Source organism: Brassica napus, chromosome C6, assembly GCF_020379485.1.
Source record: "Brassica napus cultivar Da-Ae chromosome C6, Da-Ae, whole genome shotgun sequence".
NCBI lineage: Eukaryota > Viridiplantae > Streptophyta > Magnoliopsida > Brassicales > Brassicaceae > Brassica > Brassica napus.
In genome coordinates this window covers 34,454,232-34,470,737 of record NC_063449.1, presented here as the reverse complement: position 1 = coordinate 34,470,737, position 16,506 = coordinate 34,454,232, and positions in this window count along the sequence as shown.

The window sequence follows — 16,506 nt, the reverse complement described above, 5'->3', positions numbered from 1 at the left end:
ACGTCCGACGGGAGTAAACCCATGAATCACAGAATCTACAAATAATATTATTCAACAAAAAATCAGAAAATAAATTAAAACAATTATGTTAAATAAGTGTTATAGATCGAAGATTAACTTACCTTTTCATCAAGGAAGAGAACCGTGATTCCCACAAACTCCCTGTATTTCTTGAAGTTCAAGGAATCCCAGAAGCGAGGAAGCCAGAGGCTATGCTCTGACTACTACGACCAAGATGGAGAGACTCGAAGGTTGAGTGACGGACGCCGGGACGCCAGTTTGACGAATTGGAGAGGCAGAGAGAAACATTTTCTAGAAGTTGGTTAAATCTAAGAGGAATCAATGAGTTTTGTGGAGATGCAGATTGAGTTCATCAAAGATGAGAATCATATATATATATGGTTTATATAGGGGCTACAAATCAGGAACATTTATGATCCAGCGATTTAAGATGTGGACATAAAGAGTTCACCTGTGAAAAAATAGATTACGAACAGGCACATGGCGCAACTCTGTAACTCAGACTTGTTTGAGACAGTGATGAAAAGAACCCAAACTCATGTTAAACGACAACAGTTTACAATATGAGAAAACTATAACAGTTGCAAACTTGAGCTTTTTTCATATAACGTGATGAATCTCATTTAAAAATGAAACCCATAACGCACTTGTAGGCCCGACCCTCAGAGGAAGCCGAAGAATCAAGAGCTTCCGACCTTCATAAATATATATTAGGTTCGACCATCAATGTACAAAGTATAATTTAGCTTAGTGGTATAAATGTTGGTGTTTATATCTCAATAACCCGGGTTCGAGCCATGGACTTAACATTTTTTCACACTTTTTTAAAGTGGGGCCCACAAAATGCTGACGTGGCGCGCTGAGGAGTGAACAAAAACTCATCTATTATAATATAGATTAGTGGATTTCAAGTGAGTCTCTATCTAAACTAATTATCTGGCTAACAAATCAATGAATCAAATAACCAGACTAAACTTAATATGCTCTTTTGAAACTTTCACCATATCCTCTAAAGTGGGAAAATGACTGATTCCCCTATAAACTTAAGTGCTTCAGTTTTTTCACACACAGATTTTTGAACCATGTGAAAATCCCCCTGAATTACCCTATTTCTTGAATCAACTACACATACTATTTATTTTAAACCAATTCCCCCAAATTCGTAAATGGAGTTATTAAGACGTTAACTGAGTTATGACATGGCTAGTCCAGTTTAGTAAGTCAATTAATTTCGGTGAAATAAAACAGAATATGAAGTCGTTTTATGCTTCTTCTTCATCAATGATTGGGGAAAAATTAAATTAGGGTTCCCCGATTTCCATAGAGGAGAGAGTCGAGTGTTTGTGAAGAGGTAAAGAGAGAGTCGAGTGTGAGAGACGAGTAGAGCAAAATGTAAGTCTTGTTATCTAAAGATGTTATTTTCGATTGGTGGATTGTGAAGAGGCAAAACTTGAGGATAAGGTAAGGTGACTGTTTCTCTTCTATGAAATTCTTAAATATTCACTTGTTTTAGTAGGTCAAATGAAGACTCAACGGTAGAGCTCGAGTTTTGTCTCTTCACAGTCCCCCAATCGAAAATAACGTCTTTAGATAACAAGATTCACATTTTGCTCTACTCGTCTCTCACACTCGACTCTCTCTTTATCTCTTCACAAACACTCGACTCTCTCCTCTGTTGAAATCGGGGAACCCTAGTTTTATTTTTTCTCCAATTATTGATGAAGAAAAAGAATAAAACGACGATGTATTCTGTTTTATTTAACCAAAATTAATTGAATTACTAAATCGAATTAACCACGTCATAACTCAGTTAACGTCTTAGTAACTCCGTTTACGAATTTGGGGAATTGGTTTAAAATGAATAGTCTGTGTAGCTGATTAAAAAAATATGGTAATTCATGGGGTTTTCGCTTGGTCCAAAAGTTCGTGTGTGAAAAAGCTGAAACACCTAAGTTCATAGGGGAATAAGCCATCCCCCCCCCCCCCCCCCCCCCCCCCCCCTTAAAGCTGTAGAACAATAGAAATTCATCTTGTTATATGCATCAGCTTCACCTAATTTATCATTTCTTTTGCTACTTGTTTAACAACATGAACAAATCAACATTATCCTTCGCATTTCCGGATAATGAATGCCTCCAACGCTCTATCATCCACTCGTTCCGACACAATTCAATAAAAAAACAAATCCATTTTCTGTAGCATCCCCGATCCTAGATAGGATCGTCTGGATGGATCATGGTGCGAGGAGACGCCCCAGTCAGGTCATACGACCTAAAGACAAGCGTGTCATGGTCCAAAACGTGGTTAAGGGAATCATATAGCTGGAACTTAACCAAAATAGGGCAGAGGCAAGCTCAAAGGAGCTGGACAAGCGAGCTGGTAGCTGGACGAGGTCCGAGTGAAGCTCGATGAAGTGAATGATCAGAATGGATCATGGGAAAACTAAGTCTAGGTCTGGAAATAGACCAAGATACTTTGAAGGATTGAAGAAGATAAAGGAAGCAAGCTGGACGCATTGTATAACAGCTGGGCGATGCATTAAGCAAGCTCGACTAGCTAGGTGAAGTGTAGTGCAGCTCGGTGTAGCTCACTGAAGTGTAGGTCAGCTCCAGCAGCTGGACTACTAGCTCCGTCAGATGGGACAGCTGGGGATCAGCTCAAATCAGCTAGATTGAGCGTTTAGGTCTCGGACCAGTGGGACAGGTCTGGGCTGTTACCGGGCCGGTTGGTTGGCCAAGGATGGCTATGGGCCGGTGGGTTCTTCTGGTCAGGCCATGGGCATGGACAATCTGTGTGGGCTTGTTTTGGACATGTCCATGAGTGGTTTGATAGTTCCATGGCGTGTGGTAACTGTCCTAGGCGAATGGATGTGATCTGGTCCATTGATTAAATCAATGGCCAGAATTGATACCGAAGGGATGCAATGGTTAAAAAGTAACCACCCCTTCTCCTATATAAAGAAGGTAATTCCGTGCCTTTGCAGGCACGCCAGAGCTTCCTCCTACACCCTGAAACAAAAAAAAAATCAGGGAAAAACAAAGAGATGGTCGGATTCAACAATCCAATACCAAAATGTATTCAAAATAAAGAGGCAATTTTGAGGGAAATCAAGAGGGGAGTTGAGAACGACCCTCTGATGAGTTTTGATTATTGTTTGTCACGCCCTATGCTTACTCTACATCCATACAATACACTCAAGCAGCCAGGAGAGGAGTTGGAGGGCCGGAATGCACTTCCAATGGTTGAGACAGCCTTGAAGGCAGATGTGTGTAGAAAGGCAGTTTCATGGGCACTGAAGGGGGAAGTGATGCACGACCCTTGGGTAGTGTTTGATCATGGATGAAAACATCCTAGGCTTCCTCTGTGTCTTGGGAACACACAAAAATATCCAGGAGAGAAGGAAGAAGGCCGGACTTCATTCTCAATGGCATGAACAGCCTCAAAGGTGGATGCAGTGTAGAAACTGGTTTCATGGGAGTTCAAGGGAAGAGATGAGCAATCCTTGTATGGATCTTATCATTACTGGAAGTATATGATAAGGGCTTGATAAAGGAGTGGGTTGGAGGATCATGGCCGTTCACATGAAGGATAAAGAAGGCACATGATCTAGACAGATCATGTATAATGTAACCGATTTTATAATTACTTTCCAGTTCATATTTCTGTCTCTTGTGGTGCGGTTAGGGCCAAGTATGGCACGCCCCTTGAAGACAATATGTTGTGATGTAAACTAAGGATCCAGGACCCTGAGAGAAGGATGGATCTTAGTTGATCTAACTCATCCATATGGGATGGAAGTTAAAGGCCACTCATTGGATAGTGATCCATGGTGGGTCATGGTGTGTTTTGGTTCAAAGTGTGTGAAGACTCATCAGTTCTGAGTCATGTGGGGTGGTTGGTTGATTGACTTAGGATCTGATGGGCATTATTAGTCCATGAGAGGACTTGGCTCCAGGGGACCATACGCTTAAGACATGGAGGCACTGAACTAAGGCCTTGGGCCGGTTCAGGAATGAAGCCCTTGGCTTAGCCGGGATGTTCATGATCAGGATCCATATGATCCGAGTCGATTCATTGGATTCTGATTATGGGAATCTCTTAGTTGGGATTTATCAAGAGTTTTCATAAATTTTAATTAATTTTTTGAGCATGTTTGCTTGAGGTCGTTTCTGTAGCTGAAGACTTCCCAAATGTACTTGGTCTGTGGGGATGGTTGGCTGAATGACTAAGTACCAAAGGGAAGAGTTTATGTAGGTATAAGAGAGCTGTACGAGTAGACGGGGAGCTGGGCAAGGCTACCTCGCAGCTCTATCAGCTGGAATAAAGTAGATGGAACCTCAAGTGAAGTGGTTCAGCTCAGCTAGCTGGATGAGCTAGCTAGACAGCTAAGTCAGCTGGGACAATGAGCTAACAAGCTCCATGGATGTGGCAAAGGTATGATCTAGCAATGTTGCATAGATCTAGATAGAATGGTTAGGGGAATGGAACCTCGGATTTGTATGACTTGATTTGGGTTTAGGATCGATCTTGGAGCTAGCTGGTAGTTGAGTATACTAACCATTAGCTGAGGTGATTCAACCAGACAAGTATTATATTGGTTTTAGACCAATGATTAAGTAGATATTATTACACTGTGCATAAGTTTAAATGATCTATGTTAAGGAATGCTAAGGTAGTCTTAAGCTAAGGTATAAGTTAGCCTCGCCTTATGGGCGACATTATAATAAAGCGCAAAATTTTGAGAGGTTCGGTCAGTGTATGGGCCGAGCGACGTGAGGTATCGACCGCGGCTTAGGCAGTCGGGTCGGGGCCTTACAAGTTGGTATCATAGCATGCTTGATCCTGTTAAGGACAGTGCTCAAAGATGTTGAGTTTCAAACCGAAATTATTTCTGAAAACTGAGATGACTTGGAACCTTAGTTGTGGTGAGCCAAGAGAGAGTTGAGGTAAGATTGGGTTTCATGCTTGTGAATGGGGAAGTTCCAAGACGAGCCGGCTTAGCCAAGGTACACTCTCCAAGGACAAGACCCTGAAAACATAAAGGTTAGTTATCTAGTTATTGGGAAGTAATAGACAGATTGGACGATGGACGCAATGCAAGATCTTTGTATGGACGACCTGGACAACGGAAGTAACATGGACCAGAGAGTGGCTTAGGTTGAAAGAAACGTGCATCACTCTCTTGGAGGTAAATGTTATCCCTTGGTGGCCGTTCAAAACAAGTGAGCATATGCAGTGTTTATGTTGGTCTAAGGGAGACGCTACATGGCTAGTACATGAGTGGGCTTGTGATCAGATGGATCAGCTTGAACTCATTATAAGTCAAGGTAGGATTCCTTAAGATCAAAGTGAATGGAATGGATCAATTCCAAGAGGAATTGGACCACGGAAAGAACATGATGTTATGTATCTTAGTATGATGAGGATTGAGGCATATTTTAAACACTCTTGTGAATGGTATGGGACGTTCACAGAAGTGTGACACTTTGGAGAATGGTATGGGACGTTTTCCAAATGTGTGATCAAACCGAGATCCTACTCAACTAGGTACCTAATGTTGTGGGGAGTGGACCAGGTTCGGTATGCAATCGAGTCCAGAGAAGGACCAGGGTTGGCTTACTCGGACGAGTCCAAATGGGATCTAGTCAGGATGGACTATGATCTGGTTGTGTCCGCCTAAAGAGTCACGAGGTGATATTAGGCATGGACTGGTTTGGAAAGAATCAGGCCACTCTGGACTGTCACAGAGGAAGGGTGCAGTTTGAAAGTGGGTGTAGACCCCCGATCAGGTTCCAAGGTATTCGTCCGACCTCTGGATGCTTAGTGATATCAGCAATCGAAGTGGAAAGGATGCTCGAGAAGGGTTGTGAGGCTTATTGGCCACAATCGCCACTAAGGAGGTTGAAGGGCTGGTGACCCGGACGGGATTCCGCTGGTTAGTGAGTTCGAGGACGTGTTTCGGGCATTACAGGGAATTCCCCTGGTAGGGCTGGCCCGTTCCTAGCAGAACCGGAACCAGGGATGGCCCCAATGTCCAAAAGTCCATATCGCATAGCTTCTACCGAGATGGCCGAGCTGAAGTCGACCCCGTCCAGGAAAGGACATGAGTCGCAGCATAACCAAGTCGGAGATGGACCTATGGTTGGAGTGAGACGGTTGAGTCTTTGAGAGGAATACAACCGCAATATGATCAAGTCCAGTAAGGGATGAGGATCAGGAAATGACCTATTCGGAGATGGTCCTATGGTCGGGTTGAAACGGTTGAGTCGTTGAGTGGGCCATGACCAGAATATGATCGAGTCCATGAAAGGACCAGGATCGAATTATGACAAAGTCCAGTAATGGACAGATGTCAAGTGTGTGGCGGTTTAGTCTTGTAGGGACTAAGATCGCAGTATGGCCAAGCTGGGAAAGGCTGTGGCTGGTTAAGGAATGATCCAGTAATTGGTGGCTGGAATCATAAACCTTAGTGTCCGAGAAGGACTTAAGGAAACAGAACAATCTGTTAGGACTCATGGCAGAGTGAGCAGCCTAAAGATTAGAACATGTTCGCTAGGACTTGGCTGGTGCATTGAGTGGCTTGGAGATTGGTTGAATCTACTAAGACTTGAGTACGCAGTATGTTCCTAGGGACTGAGTTTGATCTAGTCATGGACTAAGATCCAAAAAAAGAAGAATGAAGTCTAGAGCAGACGACATTCTAAAGAAAGATATGGAATTGGTGTCTACAAGGACCGCAACCTGGAGAGTTGGGTCAGTGTTGGGGTCAAAATCGGTCACGACGGAATCAATGTCTGAAAGTCCGTAAAAATCGGCATGAACGTTTTTACGAAAAATAAATTTTAGAAAAAGATCTATTTTTACGAAGAATCTTGCGGAGAAAACACATTCACGAAAAATCAGAGAAAGACGAAAACAAGGTTGCCGCGTAGCAACCAGCGCAAAAGCTGGTCGCTACGTAGCCTGCTCGGTCGCTACGTAGCCTGCTCGGTCGCTACGTAGCGTGCTCGGTCGCTACGCAGCGTGCTCGGTCGCTACGCAGCGTGCTCGGTCGCTACGCAGCGTGCTCGGTCGCTACGCAGCGTGCTCGGTCGCTACGCAGCGTGCTCGGTCGCTACGCAGCGTGCTCGGTCGCTACGCAGCGTGCTCGGTCGCTACGCAGCGTGCTCGGTCGCTACGCAGCGTGCTCGGTCGCTACGCAGCGTGCTCGGTCGCTACGCAGCGTGCTCGGTCGCTACGCAGCGTGCTCGGTAGCTACGAAGCGTGCTCGGCCGCTACGTAGCCTGCTCGGTCGCTACGTAGCCTGCTCGGTCGCTACGTAGCGTGCTGGGTCGCTACGTAGCGTGCTGGGTCGCTACGTAGCGTGCTCGGTCGCTACGTAGCGTGCTCGGTCGCTACGTAGCGTGCTCGGTCGCTACGTAGCGTGCTCGGTCGCTACGTAGCGTGCTCGGTCGCTACGTAGTGCTCGATCGCTACGTAGTGCTCGGTCGCTACGTAGCGTGCTCGGTCGCTACGTAGCGTGCTCGGTCGCTACGTAGCGTGCTCGGTCACTACGTCGCGTGCTTGGTCGCTACGTGGCGTTCTCGGTCACTACGTGGCGTGCTCGGTCGCTACGTGGCGTGCTCGGTCGCTACGTAGCGCGTAGCGACCAGCGACCGAGCTCAAGCCAAAGCTCGGTCGCTACGTAGCGACCGAGCTTTGGCTCGAGCTCGGTCGCTCTGTAGCGACCGAGCGGGACGATCACTCGGTCGCTCGGTCGCTACGTCGCGTGCTCGGTCGCTACATCGCGTGCTCGGTCGCTACGTAGCGTGCTCGGTCGCTACGTAGCGTGCTCGGTCGCTACGTCGCGTGCTCGGTCGCTACGTGGCGTGCTCGGTCGCTATGTGGCGTGCTCGGTCGCTACGTAGCGCGTAGCGACCGAGCGATCGTCCCGCTCGGTCGCTATGCAGCGATCGAGCTCGAGCCGAAGCTCGGTCGCTACGTAGCGACCGAGTGATCATCCCGCTCGGTCGCTACAGAGCGATCGAGCTCGAGCCAAAGCTCGGTCGCTCCGTAGCGACCGAGCGCTCGTCCCGCTCGGTCGCTACGCAGCGGCCGAGCTCGAGCCAAAGCTCGGTCGCTACGTGGCGACTGAGCGCTCGTCCCACTCGGTCGCTAAATAGCAACCGGGCTCGAGCCAAAGTTCGGTCGCTACGCAGCGATCGAGCTCTTCCGAACATCGATAAGACACCAATCCATGCAGTCTCGCCAAACCTTCAAATGCTATCTCCCGAAGACCGTAGCAGGATCAGTCCATGTTTTCCGCTATTCTAACTCATCGATCAAACGTAGCGTGCACGGTCGCTACGTAGCGTGCTCGGTCGCTACGTAGCGTGCACGGTCGCTACGTAGCGTGCTCGGTCGCTACGTAGCGTGCTCGGTCGCTACATAGCGTGCTCGGTCGCTACGTAGCGTGCTCGGTCGCTACGTAGCGTGCTCGGTCGCTACGTAGCGTGCTCGGTCGCTACGTAGCGTGCTCGGTCGCTACGTAGCGTGCTCGGTCGCTACGTAGCGTTCTCGGTCGCTACGTAGCGTGCTCGGTCGCTACGTAGCGTGCTCGGTCGCTACGTAGCGTGCTCGGTCGCTACGTAGCGTGCTCGGTCGCTACGTAGCGTGCTCGGTCGCTACGTAGCGTGCTCGGTCGCTACGTAGCGTGCTCGGTCGCTACGTAGCGTGCTCGGTCGCTACGTAGCGTGCTGGGTCGGTACGTAGCGTGCTGGGTCGCTACGTAGCGTGCTGGGTCGGTACGTAGCGTGCTGGGTCGGTACGTAGCGTGCTGGGTCGCTACGTAGCGTGCTGGGTCGGTACGTAGCGTGCTGGGTCTCTACGTAGGGTCGTTACGTAGCGTGCTCGGTCGCTACGTGGCGTGCTCGGTCGCTACGTGGCGTGCTCTGTCGCTACGTGGCGTGCTCGGTCGCTACGTGGCTTGCTCGGCCGCTACGTGGCGTACTCGGTCGCTACGTGGCGTGCTCGGTCGCTACGTGGCGTGCTCGGTCGCTAAGTGGCGTGCTCGGTCGCTACGTGGCGTGCTCGGTCGCTACGTGGCGTGCTCGGTCGCTACGTGGCGTGCTCGGTCGCTACGTGGCGTGCTCGGTCGCTACGTAGCGTTTCGCGCTCGAGCGATCGTCCCGCTCGGTCGTTACGTAGCGACCGAGCTCAAGCCAAAGCTCGTTCACTACGTAGCGACCGAGCTCGAGCCGAAGCTCAGCCGCTACGTTACGATCATCCCGCTCCGCTTGGTCGCTACGTAGCGACCAAGCGGGACGATCGCTCGGTCGCTACGCAGCGATCGAGCTCGAGCCGAAGCTCGGTCGCTACGCAGCGATCGAGCTCGAGCCGAAGCTCGGTCGCTACGTAGCGACCGAGTGATCGTCCCGCTCGGTCACTACGGAGCGACCGAGCTCGAGCCAAAGCTCGGTCGCTACGTAGCGACCGAGCGCTCGTCCCGCTCGGTCGCTACGCAGCGGCCGAGCTCGAGCCAAAGCTCGGTCGCTACGTAGCGACCGAGCGCTCGTCCCGCTCAGTCGCTACGCAGCGGCCGAGCTCGAGCCGAAGCTCGGTCGCTACGTAGCGACCGAGCGATTGTCCCGCTCGGTCGCTACGTGGCGACCGAGCTCAAGCCAAAGCTCGGTCGCTACGTAGCGACCGAGCTCTTGTCCCGCTCGGTCGCTACGTAGCGATCGGGCTCGAACCAAAGTTCGGTCGCTACGCAGCGATTGAGCTCTTCCGAACATCGATACGACACCAATCCATGCAGTCTCGCCAAACCTTCAAATGCTATCTCCCGAAGACCGTAGCAGGATCAGTCCATGTTTTCCGCTATTCTAACTCATCGATCAAACTTTGCGGATTAGAAACCGCGGAAAATTCGTTCATTGTCAGAAGAAGTCGTAGTAAACGTGTCGAGTCGTAAGATGGCCCAAAGGGACCTAAAACACGACTCGAGGCCCATCCTACGATTTCTTAACCAAAAGCTCGTAAACCGCAGCACGGTTTACGCTTGGTCCACAAGGAAGGATAAATGTCAAGTTTCCGCGGATAAATATGGAAGTTTTGAAGATAATTGTGAAGATCGGGAAAAATGGAATATCTCCATTTTATGCTATGACGGCTTAAGGGCAGAAGAGTAAAAGCGTAAACCGACCTTGGAACTAGTATATAAGAAGTCCTAGGCGAGAAGCATGGGAGAGAACTTTTTTAGACTCAGAACTCTCTGCACTTATAAACTTAGGCTTATTTCTCGACAAGTTTGGTTTCTATGACTGGCACTCAATCACTAGACGAACTCGCCTAGACAGTTCGATCTCTTGTCCAGCTCTACCAATTGAACTACGTTCGGCTTGATCCTCGAAAGGGGTACGTAGGCAGCCTTTCATAAGGTTCAGTCCGAAATCAATCAAAGCCTTTTAGATATCTTTTTCGTCTTTTGTTATCGAGCTGCGACTCAACTAGGATTAGGGTTTTATGTTGCTAGAACTAGGTAACTCGCTGACGGTCCCTGCGGCCAAAGCCTTTGTATTCTCTTGTAATGATCGCAACGCTCTTACGCGAATTCGAAATAAGATCTACTTTCTTTGTAAATTCGTTTCATCATGTTTTCTCATATTTTCTGCATTTATTTGGTTACTTGTCGTTGGCTCTCGCAGAGATCCGGGACCTCTGGAAAATTAGGGTTTTCTTAAGTTTCCTTATTTAAACGAAATCGACAGTGCGAATTTTGGTTCCCACAGTCAGTGACACAAGTCATGTCTTTTTATGGGTGCTTGATGGACCACTTGATAAGATTTTGGGGTAAATCTCCATCAAGTGGGGGAGACTTGTATATATGATGATCAAGACGTGATCAATGAGAAGGAACATAGCGTGAGATGCAATGAATTGGTTAGGAAGAACTAATCGAGCATGCTCCATGTTCCGGATGCTAAGGAAAGGTTGGAACCTTTGTCATGAGACAAGAGGTTAACACCACTGGATTCGAGGACGAATACATCGCAAGTGGGGGAGACTTGTAGCATCCCCGATCCTAGGTAGGATTGTCTGAATGGACCATGGTGCGAGGAGATGCCCCAGCTAGGTCATACGACCTAAAGACAAGCGTGTCATGGTCCAAAACGTGGTTAAGGGAATCAGATAGCTGGAACTTAACCAAAATAGGGCAGAGGCAAGCTCAAAGGAGCTGGACAAGCGAGCCGGTAGCTGGACGAGGTTCGGGTGAAGCTCGATGAAGTGAATGATCAGAATGGATCATGGGAAAACTAAGTCTAGGTCTGGAAATAGAACAAGGGACTTTGAAGGATTGAAGAAGATAAAGGAAGCAAGCTGGACGCAGTGTATAACAGCTGGGCGATGTAACACCCGAATCCGGCCTCTCGACCAAACTGGATCCGAATGCTACTTTATAAATTTCTTTGCTTGTTTGATTCCTTTTAAGTCTTTTATTTACTAAGTCATATTCGAATATGATGTTCATAAACAATTGAACATATAGCACAGCGGAATATAAATGTGTTAAACTTGTATTACTTAGAAACATGAGATCCGATACACAACTTGTTCACAGTTTCATAGACAATAACTAGTTCGTCCCTAGCATCATCTAACCACACGTTACCCAACCTCTCACTGACCGAGCCTTCACAGCTCCTTGGCTTGACCAGAACCGTCCTTAGTTCCTGAAACCATAACCAGATAAGCATTAATCATAACCGAAGGTAGAACGGATTGATTCTACAATGCTTGGCTTGGTTCCTAGAACTTAGATAAACCTCAATTAATATAATTATAAAAAGATATGAACATGCCTACTGTATCCTAAGTCATTCAACCAACCACCCCTTGACTTAGAATCAGATAAATAGTCCAGAATAAATAAACAGAACACACGAACAGATCAGGATCTCCCCAAAGACCAATCCGCCTATCCGGATATAATCTAGGTTTGACCGGCCCAAATGAAGTCTGGCTCAATGGCCCAGCGGACTTCCTTACCTGATCCGGCCTTGGGCCTGGATCCAACGGCCGAGTAAGTCTTAACCCCAATCCGGTAGGCTAAGAAACCGAACAGACCTTGTGACTCATACCCTGGCTTAGACAAACTGTGTACTTGTCTTAAACAGACAAGACATGGACTGATCCCTAAGGATCGGACAGAACCTGCATCAACAGACACCGTTTGGAACATGCACCCCTTCGGTCTTTGGTACCTATTGGTCCTCGTACCTCTTGATGTTCGTAACCTTTGGTAACTCATACCTTTTGGTTACTTACACCCTTTGGCAACTCACAACCTTTGGTAACTCGTGACCTTTGGCAACTCGTGCCTTTTGGAGACATGCCTAACCGTTTGATCTAACCGCCTAGTCATAGGTGCAATTCGAACCATCCGCTTAGCCGACCCATGTCTAGGCTAGTGGTTAGGTTATGATCGGCGAAGTCTAGGGACGTGTCCCTTGGACTGAACCAACACAACCTTTAGTGTATACCAGACAGAACAGAAAGAGATCGGATAGAAAACAAGTAAGGGAAGCCGGATGGGACTTAGGAACCGACAGAGCCGCGGTGCGATCGCATGTACTGTCCGTTCGGTCTGATGGAGCAACGGCCCATCACATACCTTCTGAACCACCTCTGTGTTCTCCACGTTCTTCTCCTTGTCTTGGTCTCTCATCATGATTGGAGGTTAGTTCCTAAAAGATCAGAGTCACCGGAAGCAATCACCACCACACTCGGCCTTTCTTTTGGCCGGAACTCTCTCTCTCTCTCTCTTTATTTCTCTCTCTACGATTTCTCTGAGTAAAAGTACTCTGGAATGGATGATTGAAATCGATAGAGAGGGCTCCTTTTTTATAGAAACCGAGGGGGTAAGTCTTGCCCCACGAACAGGCATGACTTGCTAGCGGATGGGCACCATCGGCCAAGGGTTGTGCCCTTTCGGCCATTTGCATCCCATCGCTTATTCTGATTGGGTTTGTGGTCGGTCATAAGCCCAAACCACTCCCCAAGCCTTTTGTACTTAGCCCATGGTCTTGTCCAAAGACCCAATCAGTCCATGGCCCCATGACCAGACCACACGGCCCGCCACTGACCCGGACCTGGACCATCGGCCCGAAACCCGAAGAGTCCGTCAAGCTGAGATGAGCTGACTCCCAGCTGCCTCAGCTGAGTGAGCAAGTAGTCCAGCTAGTGTAGCTGACTTAGTAGTGGTCGAGCTGGAGTGAGCTTAACCTAGCTTTGTTGAGCTGGTCGAGCTACTCGTTCACTTCGTCCAGCTACCGTCTTACTCGTCCTAGCTGACTCCGGACTTGTATAAGGTTAAGTCTAAGTTTCCTTATGTTCTTAACCTTCTATCTCGGCCATGGAACGCTTGCCTTTTTGTCTTAAGACTGGCTGGTTAGTTTCTTCGAACCATGGCCATCCCGACAATCCTTATCTAGGATCGCGGATGTTACAGGCGATGCGGTAAGCAAGCTCGACCAGCTAGGTGAAGTGTAGTGCAGCTCGGTGTAGCTCACTGAAGTGTAGGTCAGCTCCAGCAGCTGGACTACTATCTCAGTCAGCTGGGACAAATGGGGATCAGCTCAACTCAGCTAGACTGAGCATTCAGGTCTTGGACCAGTGGGATAGGTCTGGCCGGTTACCGGGCCGGTTGGTTGGCCAAGGATGGCTATGTGCCGGTGGGTTCTTCTGGTCAGGCCATGGACATGGGCAATCCGTGTGGGCTTGTTTTGGACATTTCCAGGAGTGGTTTGATAGTTCTAGGGTGTGTGGTAACTACCCTAGGCGAATGTGTGTGATCTGGTCCATTGATTAAATCAATGGCCAGAATTGATACCGAAGGGATGCAATGGTTATGAAGTAACCACCCCTTCTCCTATATAAAGAAGGAAAGTCCGTGCCTTTGCACGCACGCCAGGGCTTCCTACTACACCCTGAAACACAAAGAAAACCAGAAAAAACAGAGAGATGGTCGAATTCAACAATCCAATACCAAGATGCATTCAAAGGCAGCAAAGTGGCAGTTTTGAGGGCAATCAAGTGGGGAGTTGAGAACGACCCACTGATGAGTTTTGATTATTGTTTTCCATGCCCTAGGCTTCCTCTACATCCATACAATAAACACAAGTAGCCAGGAGAGGAGTTGGAGGGCCGGAATGCACTTCCAATGGTTGAGACAACCTTGAAGGCAGATGTGTGTAGAAAGGCAGTTTCATGGGCACTGAAGGGGGAAGTGATGCACGACCCTTGGGAAGTGTTTGTTCATGGATGAACACGTACTAGGCTTCCTCTGTGTCTTGGTAACACACGTAAATATGCAGGAGAGAATGGAGAAGGCCGGCCTTCACTCTCAATGGCATGAACAACCTCAAAGGTGGATGCAGTGTAGAAACTGGTTTCATGGGAGTTCAAGGGAAGAGATGAGCGACCCTTGTATGGATCTTATCAGTACTGGAAGTATATGATAAGGGATTTATAAAGGCGTGGGTTGGAGGATCATGGCCGTTCACATGAAGGATAAAGAAGGCATATGATTTAGACAGATCATGTATAAGGTAACCGATTTTATAATTACTTACCAGTTCATATTTCTGTCTCTTGTGGTGCGGTTAGGGCCAAGTATGGCACGCCCCTTGAAGACCATATGTTGTGATGTAAACTAAGGATCCAGGACCCTGAGAGAAGGGCGGATCTTAGTTGATCTAACTCATCCATATGAGATGGAAGTTAGAGGCCACTCATTGGATAGTGATCCATGGTGGGTCATGGTGTGTGTTGGTTCTGATCATGGTGTGAATCAATGATCCGACTCATGGAGGAGACACATGGGGTCCTAGTACATGAGGAACCATGTGGAGTGCAAGGTCCAATTCGTTTGGAACCAGCAGCAAGCCGTGGAGGTGAGTTGGGCCAGTAGTAAGTGGTATGGACCACAAGTATGAGGCTGGGTGTGTTTATCCAAGGAAGGCCGTGTGTTATCTGGTCTTGGGTAAGGATGGACGACCTGATCCATAGGTGATGGATCCAAATGCCTGATCTGATTGATCAAAGGATGCACCGGTTGTAAGAGCAAGATTGATCGGGTTCATTGGGACATGGTCCCATGGCCGGTTAGGTAAGTGTGAAGACTCATCAGTTTTGAGTCATGTGGGGTGGTTGGTTGATTGACTTAGGATCTGATGGGCATTATTAGTCCATGAGAGGACTTGGCTCCATGGGAGCATACGCTTAAGACATGGAGGCACTAAACTAAGGCCTTGGGCCGGTTCAGGAATGAAGTCCTTGGCTTAGCCGGGCTGTTCATGATCACGATCCATATGACCCGAGTCGATTCATTGGATTCTGATTATGGGAATCTCTTAGTTGAGATTTATCAAGAGTTTTCATGAATTTTAATTAATTTTTGGAGCATGTTTGCTTGAGGTCGTTTCTGTAGCTGATGACTTCCCAAAGCTATTTGGTCTGTGGGGATGGTTGGCTGAATGACTAAGTACCAAAGGGAAGAGTTTATGCAGGTATAAGAGAGCTGTACGAGTAGACGGGGAGCTGGGCAAAGCTACCTCGCAGCTCTATCAGCTGGAAGAATGTAGATGGAACCTTAAGTGAAGTGGTTCAGCTCAGCTAGCTGGATGAGCTAGCTAGACAGCTAAGTCAGCTGGGACAATGAGCTAACAAGCTCCGTAGATGTAGCAAAGGTATGATCTAGCAATGTTGCATAGATCTAGATAGAATGGTTAGGGGAATGGAACCTCGGATTTGTATGACTTGATTTGGGTTCAGGATCGACCTTGGAGCTAACCATTAGCTGAGGTGATTCGACCAGACAAGTATTATATTGGTTTTAGACCAATGATTAAGTAGATATTATTCCGATGTGCATAAGTTGAAATGATCTAAGCTAAGGAATGACTAAGGTAGTCTTAAGCTAAGGTCTAAGTTAGCCTCGCCTTATGGGCGACATTAGCGCGAAATTTTGAGAGGTTCGATCAGTGTATAGACCGAGCGACGTGAGGTATCGACCGCGGCTTAAGCAGCCGGTTCGGGGCCTTACATTTTCGTTGTGGAAGCACCGACCCAGTGGTCAAGATTTAAATACTTCTGCATCAGGTATAAAGTTTTCCAGAAGATGCAATTTTTTTGCAGATTATATAATCAATGCTTATCGGAAATTCAAGAATGTTGCGGAAAAGCTGTTTGTTGTGCTTGTGCGCTGCGAAGAAAGTATATCTATCAAAGATGTCGTACATGCAGAATCATCAATCGATCCAAATATTACAAAAAGAGTTACATCGTGGAATTGTTCTTCGTGAAGTTGTTCATCATTATTGTATATGTTACATGTATTTGATATTATATATGAAATTGTTGATGATAATTGACGATTTGACCAATGTTAAAAATATCTCTAAAATTCTCCTCATTTTAAAACTATTAATTTTGGTTAAAACATAA